Here is a 14,835-nt window from a genome sequence, read left to right as displayed (position 1 = left end):
AAAATTACTTGAATATGCAATTTACAAAAAGAAATTTGATCTAATATCTTCACGGGGGTATTCTGTACAGGAGTGCATCTTAGCTTCAACCCCTGCTTACCCAAATATTAAACTCTAAATCTCTGGTCTTATCACTATGAATCATGAAATTATTTCATACTATAAACATCAACAGGATGAAGCCAGAAAACAACAGGTGGCAGTGGAAGTGCACGTGTGCATCTAGTACACAGCCAGGGCAGCAAAGCCAGATACAGACGTTGCCTGGTGGAAGCAAAGGGCGACCAAAGACGAAGACAGAAAGCAAGCACCTGGCAGACAGACTTTAAGCCGGTCCCATGATCTCTACCTCTTGGTGCTGATGCTCTTGCATAATCATCACCTCCTCCAATACCCCCCTGACCCTCAGTTTGGGCAAGACTATGACTTACTTCTAACCAACACTATGGCAAAAATGATGGGATATGCTTTCATGATTAGGTTACATTAAGATTCTGTCTTGCTAGTAGGCTCTTTCTAGTCCCCCCTCCCCTCTCTTCTTTTGTTGGCAAAAATAAAACTTCCATGAATCTTAAAATCACAACAAATGGAATGTTGCCAACAGCCACAGGTGTAGCAAAGCAGAAGTTTTCCTAGTCAACCCTCCAGGCGAGAAGCCTGACCCTGGCAGCACCTAGATCGCAGTCACAGGAGGTCCTCTGCAGGGAACACAGCTAAGCTATGCCTAGCTTTCTGACCCTAAGAAACTGGTAAGATAATTCATATGTGTTATCTAAGCTGCTAATGTGATAGTTTATTACACAGTATAGAAAACTAACATAACTTGCATGACAATGTCTGGGCTCTTACCACACTAACCACAAGGAAGGGAGAAAGGAGAGAATAAATGAGAAAGGAGAGAATAAATCCATGCACTGAAATCTGAAATGTAAGTAATGGTTGGTGATGGGGAGTAAAGACGTTCCCACTCTCTGGGTCAAGGGTTTTCCCAAGTAGGCAGTATCTCACCATTATGCACTTAAGTACGCCAATCAAATTACTTCAAATACTTAGATGGTTTTCATTTTTTTTTTTTTACAACAGAATCATCAGGAAGTTTAATAAAACCTGTATGGCGCTGGCATTCCACCTTATCAAACACCCTTTGTGCTTCAGCCACATTTCTGAGAAGAAAATGTTACTCGTCTCTCCACAAGACCTCGTACTTCTAACATGTTGAATTGGGTTCTTTGCCTTTATAACTTTGCCTAGTAAACGTTGTATTTCTTTATAACCAACCATGGCTTTCTCATGGATACCTTTTACAACTCTTAAGAAGAGGCCAGATCCTCTATTTTAACTCTTAGAGAATCATATATCTTTCTGATATCTCTACATGATCTCTCGCTCCATAAAATTTATATCTCATCACAGATCATAGAAGGTGAGGAAGTGAGTGGAGGAGCTTGAAAAACAAACAAAATAAAGAAGCGAGGGCTTGAAGACTCCTTGCTTGTGGAATTTAAATATCCAAGTATGATTGACTCTATTGGCCAAAAATTCATTCTCAAGGACTAAATCATGACAAGGAGACTGCTTTTCGGAGTGACAAACACGTCTGAAGTCATTGGGAGATTTGAAAGATGTAAACTTCCGAAGACTCCTGATGGCACCTCAAATATATGGATGTTCTGTAATCCATTTAATGCGGCAATCAATACAGTCATGTCTGCAGAAACACTTCTTATGTAAGTCATCCAGAATATTTAGGGTTGTTTTAACATATGTCAAGGACATTAAATTCAAGGAGATGTGAAACACATATCACAATAGTCTGGTTTTCTTCCAGTACAGTGAATTGCATGCTTAAAATACAACATTTTTAGATTGTTGCAGATTAGAATGATTCAATGAAGAAATTTTTCTCTGAGATGTCTGTTTTTCTTTTTTTTTTCTTAATTGTGTCTAAAAAACTGATCGCTTCTTCATTTCATGAATATATTTCAATCATGTGCTATATTCTAAGAATTATGCTTTTAGTTTGATTTTGGGTAATGTTTTCACAATAATAGCATACCCAATGTGGTGAATGCCAAGTGTTAAAAAGCCTCGTTGAGAATTGTGACCTGAGTATATCACCACTGACAAGTCCTATTTCTCTGGACAATGTATTATTTTTATAAAACCAATTGACCAGCTACTGTTTGTGATCTTTTTGTGTTGGAAAGAGTAGCTCTTCCAACAGCTGTGCCTTAAATAGTTCTCTTCCCTTTTATACTCAGTTTAGTCTGAAATGTATGGGTCTTCCTGACTTGATCTTGAAATATGCTGAAATAGCAGAAGTCAGCATTTATTGACCATTTTCTGATCTCACCATGCAATAAAAGCATTCTTTTTAAATGGACTGCTGTATATATTATTTATTTTTATAGTTTTATGCTACCTTTCCAGGAAAAACCTTAAACATTTGTATATGAAATTTTAAACATGTAAAATACACAAACAGCAAATAAAAATGGAGATGGGAAGGTGAATAAGAAAAAAGGTATGAATTGAGGGAAAAAGATGGAGAAAAAAATTGGATAAAAAGGTGAAAAAAGTGGTCTTGAAAAAGTGAGTAAATAATGCTTTGATTTGGTTCAAAAATATTTGTTACTTTAGCACACAATTTGGCATTTTAACAGAGTCAGTATACAACTATTCTTAGATAATATACAAATTAAAATTCCAAAATAATCAGCATTTTATATGATATTCAACAATCCTTCCAAGGCTTTGTAATACTTTTTTCTTCAAGATTTATATTCTCCACATTTGAAAAATGTGTGTACCATTTTCCAAAGTTCATAATCAGGTATGCTGTCCTGAGCAGTCAGAGATTCCTACAATCTCTGAAGCTTAAAGTTCATGATAAGAAAACAGAGATTAAGAATCTTATAATTGTATTTATAAATGCTATAAAAATATGTGGATTTGAATCTAAAAGATGTTCTCTATTGCTGCCGTAACAAAGTACCACAAGCTTAGTGGCTTAAACAGCGCCCTTTTAGTTAATATCTGACAGTTTCTGTAAGTTCAGAGAACTCAACCTGGGACTCGGCTTAGAGTCTCCCAAGGTTAAAATCAAGGCATCCGTGGAGCTGTGTTCCTTTCTGGAGGGTCTGGGGAAGAAAACGTTTCCAGGTTAATGCAGGTTGTTGACAGATTTCAGTTCTATGCAGTTGTAGTCCTGAGGTCCCATTTCCTTACTGGCCTTTGGCTGTGTGTTCTCAGTTTCTGGAGGCTGCTTGCATTCCCTGGCTGAGAAGCCTCTTCGTCTCAGAACTGCAAAAGCGTGTCAGGTCCTTCTGTACTTCACATTTCACTGACCTCTCTTTCTGCTTCACCTGTCCTCTGCCTCTTTTGTGGAATCTCTCAGACTGACTCGTCTGCCTGTCTCTTCCATCTTTTAAGGACCCTTGTGGTTACAAGGGGCCATGGAAAATCTGAGATAACCTGTTTAAAGATGATCGGCTGATTTGCAAATTTAATTCCAAAAGCAAAATCCCTTTTGTCATGTAATTAACTTGTTTCAGGAATTAGGGTGCAAACATCTTTCAGGTGGGACATTATTTGGCCTACACACACAAACACATAAACTTATATATATATCATATGTGTGTGTGTGTGTATATATAATATTTTACACATCAGGCAAACTTAATCAACCTTATTAGGCTTTTTTTTTTAAACAATGAGCTGGTGTCACTGCCTTTAATGAAAACATTTAAAAATAAAAATAGTTGCCATTTTTAAACATTATATAGCCATTATGAATTATAGTTTACTCATGATCTTAAATCTAATTCCAGTAGAGTTCTTTCCTCATCACCTATATGTAAAAAGAACTTATTTGTCACTGAGATCAAGATTATTTGATTTAAACTCTTTGATTCGCCTAACTTCCAGTAGAATTTAACTTTGTTATTCTCTAATCGTTCTATACATTTAATTGTTTCGATCCCATAACATTGTAATTTCTACTCATCTAGAGCTGCACTTGAATTCATTGCAACTCAGTTTTGAACAATAAGCTAAGGCCAAAGATTCATCTGATAGAAAATACCTTTGCCTAAGCCGCTGAGCACAGTAGAGTTTGTAGGTGTGAAATTGCCTACAAAGGAGGCTTGCAAGTGGGGGCCAGTGACTGCAATTTGTGATGCAACAATTAGGCATTTCACCAGCTTGGCAATTAACAGTGTACTTGATAAATGTTTAATGATGATGAAGAATATTGGATCTAGAATTTTTTTTCACTATTCAACACTTCTCTGAATTGTTTGAGAATGAAGCATTTTTTTTTCACGAATGGAAAAAAAAAAACCAATTGGAAAACAGTAACATTTCTGTTTTCAAAGAAGCCTTTTCTGACTAACCAGACTTTATTTTTACTAGATTATTTCATAGTCAGGTGGCTGTTGTGCACAGGAAGGTATGCTTATAATTACTTTTACTTTGTTTTTTGGTGAACATATTAACCTTATGAATCAATTCCATACCAAGTAACCAGTCATGAGATAATTTTTTTAATATAGTTTCACTTTTATATCAAGGGTTTATGATTATCTCCAACTTTCTTACGGATTTTAATTTCTAAAACATAGATCTTTGCTGGAATTGAGCTGTACTTTATATTTGCATTCACAGTAGTACCTGACCTATTGTGCTATATTTATGATATATTAACCTGATCTGTTCTTTTTTAATTCTTTACTATAATTAGAAATGTCATCTAGGCTCTCCTAAGGAATTGGGGTTTACCAGTAGAGTTATCTTTCTTCTAGGCACTTGGTTATTTTATCATTTTTTTTAACTGATTATTAGATTCTTTCTGGTTCTTTCCGCATAGATCATGATATGTGGTCACCAAAGTCAATGGAAGATGCAGGTCTTGACGCATTACCTTTTTATTTAAGAGATAACTAGGTTTGCTAATATTTAACATGGTTCCTCTTTCCTGTTTGCAAAGACTAAAATACAGATATATATTTAAGCAGGTTCTTCAGTCATTTAGAACTTTCTCTTAATCTCCTTAAAAGGATACTTGCTTTCTGGCAACAAGATGTCCCAGATACATCTAATGTGTTTTCTGCCTCAAGTTACGGAATTACTCTTCACAAATTAGCAATAGTGTTTTATAAATTGACTTGACTGTTTTTTTATTAAAGGTTATATTCCTAGCTCATAGAGCAGAAATAATGCTTGACAACTTGTATAATAATAATTACAGTAATAGACAAGAAAAAATATAAATATTCCCTTTAGAGCTCTTATTGTGTGTTAGGCACAATCTAAATGCTTTTAAGACCCATTCACATTTAGATCTCAGAACAAGCAATGAGGTAGTTTAAAAAGGAAGCTCAAGGACTGCCTGAAAAAATTTAGCAGGTTAAATAATGAAGAAACATTGCAATACTTATTAAGCAGAGTTTCTGAAATTCCTAACTAGTTTAGGAAGTACTAAAGTTAGTAATTACATCTTTCTATTTTAACACTGATTTAAAAACTGAATTAAAAATTCTGCATTGGTTATATTTGTACAATATTGAAGAAGCTGATTCATTTGAAGCCTGAAATTAATTAAAGGTTGATATTTGAAAAGTAAATGACATGCACCGAATCTCTGAATATGTCCTTCCTTTTACAAGTCAATAGAATACCCCCCAAGTGAGCAATACTTCATCAACTAAATTAGTAATTTTACCTGAATGTCATTCATATGTTTCAAAATACGAGCTATTGTTGGCAATTTTGGTCAACACACACACAACTCAAACACATCTACACACACAAGATTCTAAATTTTACTCATCCTTTATACTGAGAAGAAAAAAAAAATACTAGATTCAGAAAGAAATGAAAGAGGGAGGGCCAGAATTTGACATTAACATTAACTGTGGGAGAAAAAAGGACAAAATAGTTAGATGTAGTGAAACATATACTCCAGATACTGTAATTAATCAATTCACCAAGAAAAGCTTTTGGATGACTTTGTAACAAGCCAAAACGGATGAGCAAAAATGAGGGGGAGAGAGAAAATTGAGGGGGTTGGGGAGAAGGGAGGGTAAGGGGGGAAAAAAGAAAAGGAGGACAAATATTACATTTTTTATAAAAGAGGCGGAAAGCTAGAGATAATTAACAAGATAAAAAGAAAGAATAAAAGGTAGCTGCGATGTTGGCAGCAGCCAAGATTATTAGTGACAGTGGAATGAGAAGCAGCAGACACAGTGACGGAGTAGAAGACTGCTCAGAATGATGAGACAGTATTCAGTTTCTCAGCCTGAGGACAGGGACACAATGCTGAATTCTCAGCTGCACCCAGAGCCCATTCTGTGACTCAGAAGAGAGGGATGAAGGAGAGATCAGCAGTTACTTGAGTCTTGTCTAGTGATGCTCAGCCAGGAGGATGGGAGTCAATTCCTTTGCAAATTATTGCAATGGCCAGCTGATTATTTAATTCTGTATTACATACCATCTTTGTCTACCTTAGTATTATATTGACAAATATGGAAATATGGCACAAGACAAAATGAGGACAATGTGATATAGTGTTGTTTAATATTTCTGTATGAAATATTAAAGCATTTTAAAAGTTTTAGAAAATAATTCAAAGTTACCAAGTTTAAACATTTTGTAATAGTCAAAATTCTTTCTTTTTTAAAGAAAACTTTTTTTCATTATATAAGTTTCAGGTGTACAGCATTATATAATTCAACATCTGTCTATACTATAAAATGATCATTGCCACAATTCTAGTTACCACCCACCACCATACAGTGGACTGGCTTCACCAGTTTCTCCTGTCCCCCAACCAGCTTCCCCTCTGGGAAACACAAAGGTGATCTCTTTATCTAGGATATGGTTTTCATTTTATTTTGTTTATATGTTTTGTTTTTTTTTTAAGATTCCATGTATGAGTGAAATCATATACTTCTCTTTCTCCATCTGATATATTGCACTTAATACCTTCAAGGTCCATCTATGTTGTTGCAGATGGCATGATTTCATTCTTTTTTTTATAGCTGGGCAGTATTCCATTGTATATTTATACCACATCTTTATTCACTCATCCATTGACAGATGAATCTTTTTAAACTGGTGTTTTTATAGTTTCTGAATAAATACCCAGGAGTGGAATTACTGGATCATATAGTAGTCCTACTGTTGGTTTTTAGAGGAATCTTCATTCTGTTTTCCAAAGTGGCTGCACCAATTTAAAGTCTACCAACAGTGCACAAGGGTTCCCTTTTCTTCACATCCTCCCTTTTTTTAAAACTACACAGCACTAAGAAGTTTTACAAAGTTGAATGGCACTTGTAACTTCTCCCATACACTGTGCCCCTGAAGGTAAAAACCATCCCAACTTCTAAAACCATAGGTTAGTTTGAATTGCTTATGAATATTAAAAATATGCAATCACATAGTGTAGACAATTTTCTGTCTGTCTTGCTTTGCTTGACATTATGTTTGAAGGATTACCCTGCAGTTGAGCATATCAATACTTTGCCCATTTTTATGATTGTATTGAAATTTGAGAGTCTTGTTTAAATTTCCACATATCTGATGATAGTAATTGAATCTGGTACCCCAGATGTGGTTTTATAATGTGAAAGTATACGTTACGCTGTTACCCACTGTCATATTCATAGAATTCATTTATTAGTCAAATGCACGATTTTGGACATATTCCTATGTATTTCATGTATTTTAAAATAACTGTTGGGTCCTGTACTATGGAGTGTATATTTGATATATCTTTGACATAAAAATTGTGTACAATTTTTGAAATGGGAAACAGATAAGCAATAATTGATAGAACTTACTTTTTATGAATAAGATACTTGGATCTGAAATCAACCCAGTGAATGTGTGTTCTATGACGCATCTTTGGAATGATTGCTGTAAAAAAGTGGACACCATAGACGAGGGATTACAGAGAATGGACTACAGAACATAGACTGGCCTGATGAGCCTGGACAGACCAGGCGGTTTAGCAATTTATGATTGTTAAAAAGAGTAGAATTTAATTGACTGTGGTGTCTGGTTGATAAATCTGAAACTACAATGGAATCAGGAAGCATGAAGCTATCATAGGCTGAAGTCATAATACATAGATGCACATAGTAAACTTTTTGAAGTTAGAGATGGATAACTAAAACAAAATAGCTCCTAAATAGTGCAGTCGTCCAAGGTCTCTGAAATGGTGTCAGAGGACAGGACATATACATACATGCACAAATACACACACACACGCATATGAGCACACAGGAATACATACACACACACACTCATACATGCATAGAGAATGGTGCTCAAGGAAATGAGACCAGGAATTGGAATGGGGTGGGGTTAGACCCCAGCACAGCCACTTCAGCAACAATAGTTCTAAACACGTCCAGCTTTATCTGCTTAGAACATAATAAACAGTCAATAAGTGGTTAACAATTATTGCTTTTGTTATCACTTATTATTTCATCATTAACATAATTATTAATTAGATCAAGTAATGTTGATTTTAGGATATTTTAAAAAATGAAATCCTTGATGCTAATGCCGTTAGTAATGACAGCCTGGGTGAGGGTGAAGACTAAAATTCATCTGATAACCATGGGAAGTTAAAATCCTTGGCCACACAAATGCAGTCCAGAACCAGAGGCATGGGTATCGTGTAGGAGCTTGCTAGGAATACAAAATCTCAGTACTACACCAGATTTAGTGACTCAGAATATTTGCATTATGACAAGAATTCCAAGTAATTCTTATGCACATTGGACTGAGAAATACTGGTTTAGGTTACTGAGTGTATTTAATTTCATAACAGGTAAAGTTTCCTAAAAAAAACTTATAAAGCATAGAATTTATAATTAAAAAGATCCATCAAGATCTTTAATTCAGATGCACATTGTGAGAAAACTGAGACCCAAAAGTGTTAAGTTATTGCTCCAAGGCCACATAGTTATTTTTATTTAGTTATAACTGCTTTAATAATAATGGACTGTCCCAAGGTAATTTCAGATTTCTAACTTTTAACATTTGAAAAGCATTGTAATATTCAGCATGGAACTTAGTCTTACATTAATACTATTATATTTCTTCTGGCTTATATGTAAATGGAAAAGGGAAGCAATGTTACATTTATAATATAGAGGAAATCAGAAGATTGACTAATATTTTTAAAACATACATAAGTGTATTAAAGATTTATAACACATGAATTCATTTCCTAGGGCTGCCGTAACAAAGCAGATAGAATAAATAGAGAAATGTATTGTCTCACAGTTCTGGGGACTAGAAGCCTGTAATCAAGGTGCTAGCAGGGTTGGTTCATTCTGAGGGCTCTGGGGAAGACTGGGTTCCATGCTTCTCTGCCAGCCCACAGTGGTTTGCTGGCAGTCTTTTGTGTTCCTTGGCTTGTAGAAGGTCAGCTTGATCTTTGGCTTCATCTTTGCATGCCTCTGTCTCCAAATTCCCCCTTTTTATAAGGACATCTGTCACATGGATTATGACCCACCTCAATGACCTCATCTTAACTAATTACATCTGCATCAACGTTATTTCCTAATGAGGTCTCATTCTGTGCTATTTGGGATTAGGACGTCAACATGTAAATTTTGAAGAGACTCAATTCAACCCATAGCACCAGGTTTTAAATCTCCTTAAGAAAAGTAGAGTATCTGTAATTGAACTTAAATTTTGTAATAGTTTCTCTCAGTGGCTGCTAAAATGAGCTGGAATCATGAGGTTTTTTAAGTGAGTATCTTTCATTCTCATTTAAAAATAAATATATTCAGAATAAGAAAGTGATTATTACAGAGCCTTTTGAAATATGTCTCTTAATTTATCCTTATATTTATGTATGTAAAAGAACAATATATAATCAAGCAAGTGAAAAGCAATTGTTGCATAATTATTTAAAATTCAAGTTTTTATAACACTTTTAGCATATTTTTAAAATCTGAAGCCTTAAAATTGATTACTTTAAAATGTCCTCTTTCTACAATAATTATAAGAACATAATTTCTCTGGCTAATACCTTACTAAATCAAAGTTCACATATTTTGAGGAGAACAGAGAAAACACCTGCTAACTAATAATGAATGAATAGATGGTATTACTATGTATAGACTTTCTGAAGAGATTTTAAGAGGCCAAACCCATTCTCTTCACACCTTCTCTCCACCAATATCTAAATCCATATTCATTCTACTTCTTTCTATCTGTCCACACTTCTACCCTAGACCTTTCATAATTATTTCAGCCATCTTGTAACTCTTCTCTCTATATCAATTCTTCAACCCTCATATTTTTTTTCTACAACAGAACCAGATTCACATTCCAAGACGTATGTGATTGTGTCACCTTCCTGATAAAAATCCTTCAAAAGCCTCTGGAGTACCGTTTAAGAATGTGGGCTATGACTTCCACACAGCATTGGAGTTTTGGCTGTAATGTTAATTAGTTCAGTGAATTTGACTTCAGAAAAACTAATGAATATGTAACATGTATCAACTTCCTCGCCTGTGATGCAGTGATAATCAAAAGTATTCCCTTCTTTATGGGATTATTGTGGGGAATAAAACATGTAATATGTACAATGAACAGTAAAGAACTATGTAAGTGTCATCAATCATTTGTTTTCCATCTAGAAACATCAAGTTTACTAAAAGGATGTGGTAAAGGAATTTTTGGCTCTTAAAGCAGCAAATTTAACATCAAACCTGGTTCTGAGAGCACAATTTACCTGTTTATTGAAGACAGTCTTAGTGTCACCATTCTTTAACTTTAATTATTACTAACACCCACTTTCACTGTGAAGTATTCCAGTTTGGGTAGTAAGTGTATAGTGACCTAACTTATACACCCAATTGCTCATCCCACAAGGATTTAATACTACATGTATTTAAGTATTTAAACACAAAACTCATTAGCTAGGGATGGCATATGATAAATAATTTTAAAATGAGTCCACCTAATGTACTCTATTCATCCTCAGATTCAGAAATAATAGTAGCACCTAAAACTCAACTTAAAAGTTGAGTCTGTTGCTCCTGTACTCCACATACCATTTAGTGTTTTTACGGATGTCAATTTAATTATCATAATAATTAATTATTATAAATTAGTAATTTACCCAGTCATCTGTTGATGGACATTTAAGTTGCTTTCATGTCTTGGCTATTGTATATAGCGCTGCTATGAACAGTATGGAGATTCCTCAAAAAATTAAAAATAGACTTACTGTATGATCCAGCAGTCCCACTCCTGGGCATATATCTGGAGGAACTTTAATTCAAAAAGATACAAGGCTTATTCTAATTCATTATCTGTCATACAGAACTACATGACCAATGATCGCTATATTTTTTAAGTTATTTGTACACAACAACACAGCATAATAATAATCAATGGAAAAAAAGATATTCAAGTAAAATTTGCAGTTAAAATAAAATACAATATAAATTTAAGCTAAAATATCACCATAGAAATGATTAGTAGTTGCCTCATGATGGTCATGTGAACATAAACAGGGGTGAGAGCTGCTACTTTCATTCAGCCATAGAAAGGGGAGAAGGCAGCTGATTAAGAGGATGCTCTGAAGGTGTCTGGTTTGCTTATTCTCTCTCATGAGTTCTCCTCCAATCTGAAGCTGCCAGTTTGTTTGGCCTACTCTTAAGGCAATCCAAAAAGTGGCACTGAAGAAAAGAAGTAAGTATCACATTATTCTAAATCCAGGAAGAATTAGAAAAGAAAGCAGAGATTTAGGAACAGCAGGGAATAGCTCAAGAGTCAGCCTCTTGTGGTATCTGTGCTTTCGTCCAGTTTTAATTTTAATCCATAAGTGAACCTTCAGAGAATTGGAGTAGATAGAAAGAAAGAAAAAGTAACACTTTTACTTTTGGACAAAACTAATTCATATAATAAGAATGACAAATTGACAGTAAGTAATGTATGTTTGAAAAATATAATATAATAAAATATACTCCTATACTTCTTAATTTTATATAGCTTGGGAAGTATGTGTTTAGATAATTAGTTTGAAAATCATTATAGAATAATAACATTATCATTAATTACACATAACTCTACTGGTTATGCATCAATATCAACATTAATAAGGGTTTTCATATTCTGTGAGATTATCTACTCATTTCAGTCTTAAAAAGAATATAGTCCTTGGTGTTGAAGTCAATCCCTGGGCAGACTTGGAAACAGATAATAACCATTACCTATATGTTTTATTCTTATTAGTTTTACCTTTTGAAATTATGAGTATTCTGAGGCTTAATGTGATTATGTGAAAGGTTAAAAAAAAAAAAAAAGAACAGCTAGTACAGTCAAGATTTAAACCCAATTCTCTTTGTCTCTTAACTATTAAACAAAACTGTCTCTTCTTAGAATTATAAGGTGTTTGGAATTTTTCAAAACTGAATACAAAAATGAATGCATAAATACTTTGTTTTAGCACATTTCTAACTAACAAGGCTTTCCATTTTACTTACCACAATAAGTATAGATTATACCACATTTTTTCTCTTAATTTCAGTAACTTGGCTTACTTTACATTCTTTCCAGTATAAAATATTAATGGCAAAGACAACATATAAGGCCTATCAGACAGTATTGAAATAATTTAGCTTATCAAGATAAAATTAAATAATGCTGTGACAGAAGCATAGCAAGATTAAATATCTGGGACTGTAATTTTTAGCAATTGTTTAAAATGTGACAACTACTTTTGAAAGATTAAAAAAAAAATAGTTCAATATGTCAGGTTACAACAATGCTCCACACCCAACCATGACAAGAGGATAAAGGGGAAATCCTCTGTGGCTACTTTATTTTCTTAAAGAAACTGTCAAGTTTCCAAAAATAAATAAAAATTAAATGAAAATAAATGACTACTGGATCAATTTTTAATAAATGCTTACACAAAGATACCCTTTTCTTTCAGACTTCAAGTTTAGTGATAAGCATATTTGATGCACTGTAGAAAATTCAACCGGTTTTTATTAATACTTAGGTAATTTTTGATGACTGCAACTTCACTGGTGAGTTCCCAACCAATAGAAATATTTAATAATGGTTTTGGTATTTAAATTCAAATGCTTCCAAAATAAGAATCTTAGCCACTGGCGCAAAATTAAATTATTTTAACATTAGTTAATTACAGATTACACATATCCCCAGCCCCCATCTCACTTTCCTCCAGAATGTTATGTAAAGAAAGATTTACCTTACAAACTCCTAGCTCAGTTGTAGTGAAACCGATTGGTTTCCATTGTGAGAATATCCTCAAGCAAGTTTCTTTGGATAGTCTCTCTAAAGAAATAGCTGTGGGACAACATCAGCCCAGAGGAGCACAACCCCCTAGGGCTTACAATCACTCCTGCCAATTTGCTCTACCTCTGAGTTTTCAATTATATAGACATTGATTGTCACAAATTAACTTGCAAAACCAGAAAAAAAAAAAAAATAGAAAAAGAGGAAACAATAAGAATACATGTATCCATTTTCACTTTATTTTTTTCTGTCTCCCTTCTCCCTTCCTTCTTTCTTTTCTCTTTTTCTTTTGATTCTTTTTTTTTTTTCCATTTTAACTTTTCTCCTTTCATTTTCCCTTTTCTGTTTCTCTTTCTCTTACATATAACTTTGGCCTGTAAGTGGCCAATTTCTCTTGCTATTTTGCATTGGATGGTCAGAAATCTGATTATGAACTTCAATTCTGTCAGTTACCAGGTCATGGGAGGAGAAAGGAACCAGAGACTTGAACTGAAACATGCACACACAGACATGGTCCCTGTATTTGGAATTTCTTTTCATTTCTTTTCCACTTATGTATCCCCATACTGCAAACAGTCCCAAAATCAATGTTTTAGTTATGAGACATATAAGGACTGTATTAATTTTTCTACCATAGTAATCACAGAACTGACTCTGAGACCACAACATTTTTGGGTACCTGACCCCCAAAACTACAAAAGATAGTATTGTTGACCTTCTAGGCTTTGTGACCAGGATGTGTATTGTTATTTTTAAATTATTTGAAATTGGCAGATGAAGTTCAATTTACACATGGCAATAAAGATGGGATTTCTGAATCACGGGTTACAAGCAACAATAAAATAGATATTAAATGAACTTCTATAGAACATGTCTTTTATTTCAATTCATCAGTTAATAAGATGATGCATAGGCTTTCCAATCATATTTTGTTATCATTAAGCTGAAAAGTGCATTTCTTTATAAAATAGTGTCTTTTTTTTTCTAGTAAGTGTATTGAGATTAATATAATGCACTCTGGGAGAAGCCTTATAAAAATCTATTTCTTAGAAAAACACTCAAGTTACACTGCAAAAGGATGTTTTTCAGTGAAGAAATCATATAGCAAATGTGTTCCTGTACCTGGCTGAAAATAGATTTATTTTGTTATTGTTGTTTGGTTTTAATGTAGTCCTTACTCTCATTAAAAAAAAAAAAAATCTTGAGAAAGAGAGAAAGAGAGCACATAATATTTAAAAAATACTCATTACACAAAGACATTGGCTTTTAATTCACACAGGAGACTACATTTTTGCCAAATAAAAGAGTAAAATCAAATATCTTTGTAGCTCTATTCAGAAATTTCTTCTGCCAGACTATTGGAACAAAATATTCATAATGGCAAAGTTAAATTGAATGTAGATGGATCTTTATAAGAATTAGAAGATAAATACAATCTCTTTTAGAGGGTTATCAAAAATATGTAGTATGTCCTATTTGAGAAAATTTGGAGATAATTTTTTATTAATACCTTTCTAAAGACTACATACATATTGT

This window comes from Camelus bactrianus, chromosome 1 (genome assembly GCF_048773025.1).
Source record: "Camelus bactrianus isolate YW-2024 breed Bactrian camel chromosome 1, ASM4877302v1, whole genome shotgun sequence".
NCBI lineage: Eukaryota > Metazoa > Chordata > Mammalia > Artiodactyla > Camelidae > Camelus > Camelus bactrianus.
This window is presented reverse-complemented; position numbering follows the sequence as displayed.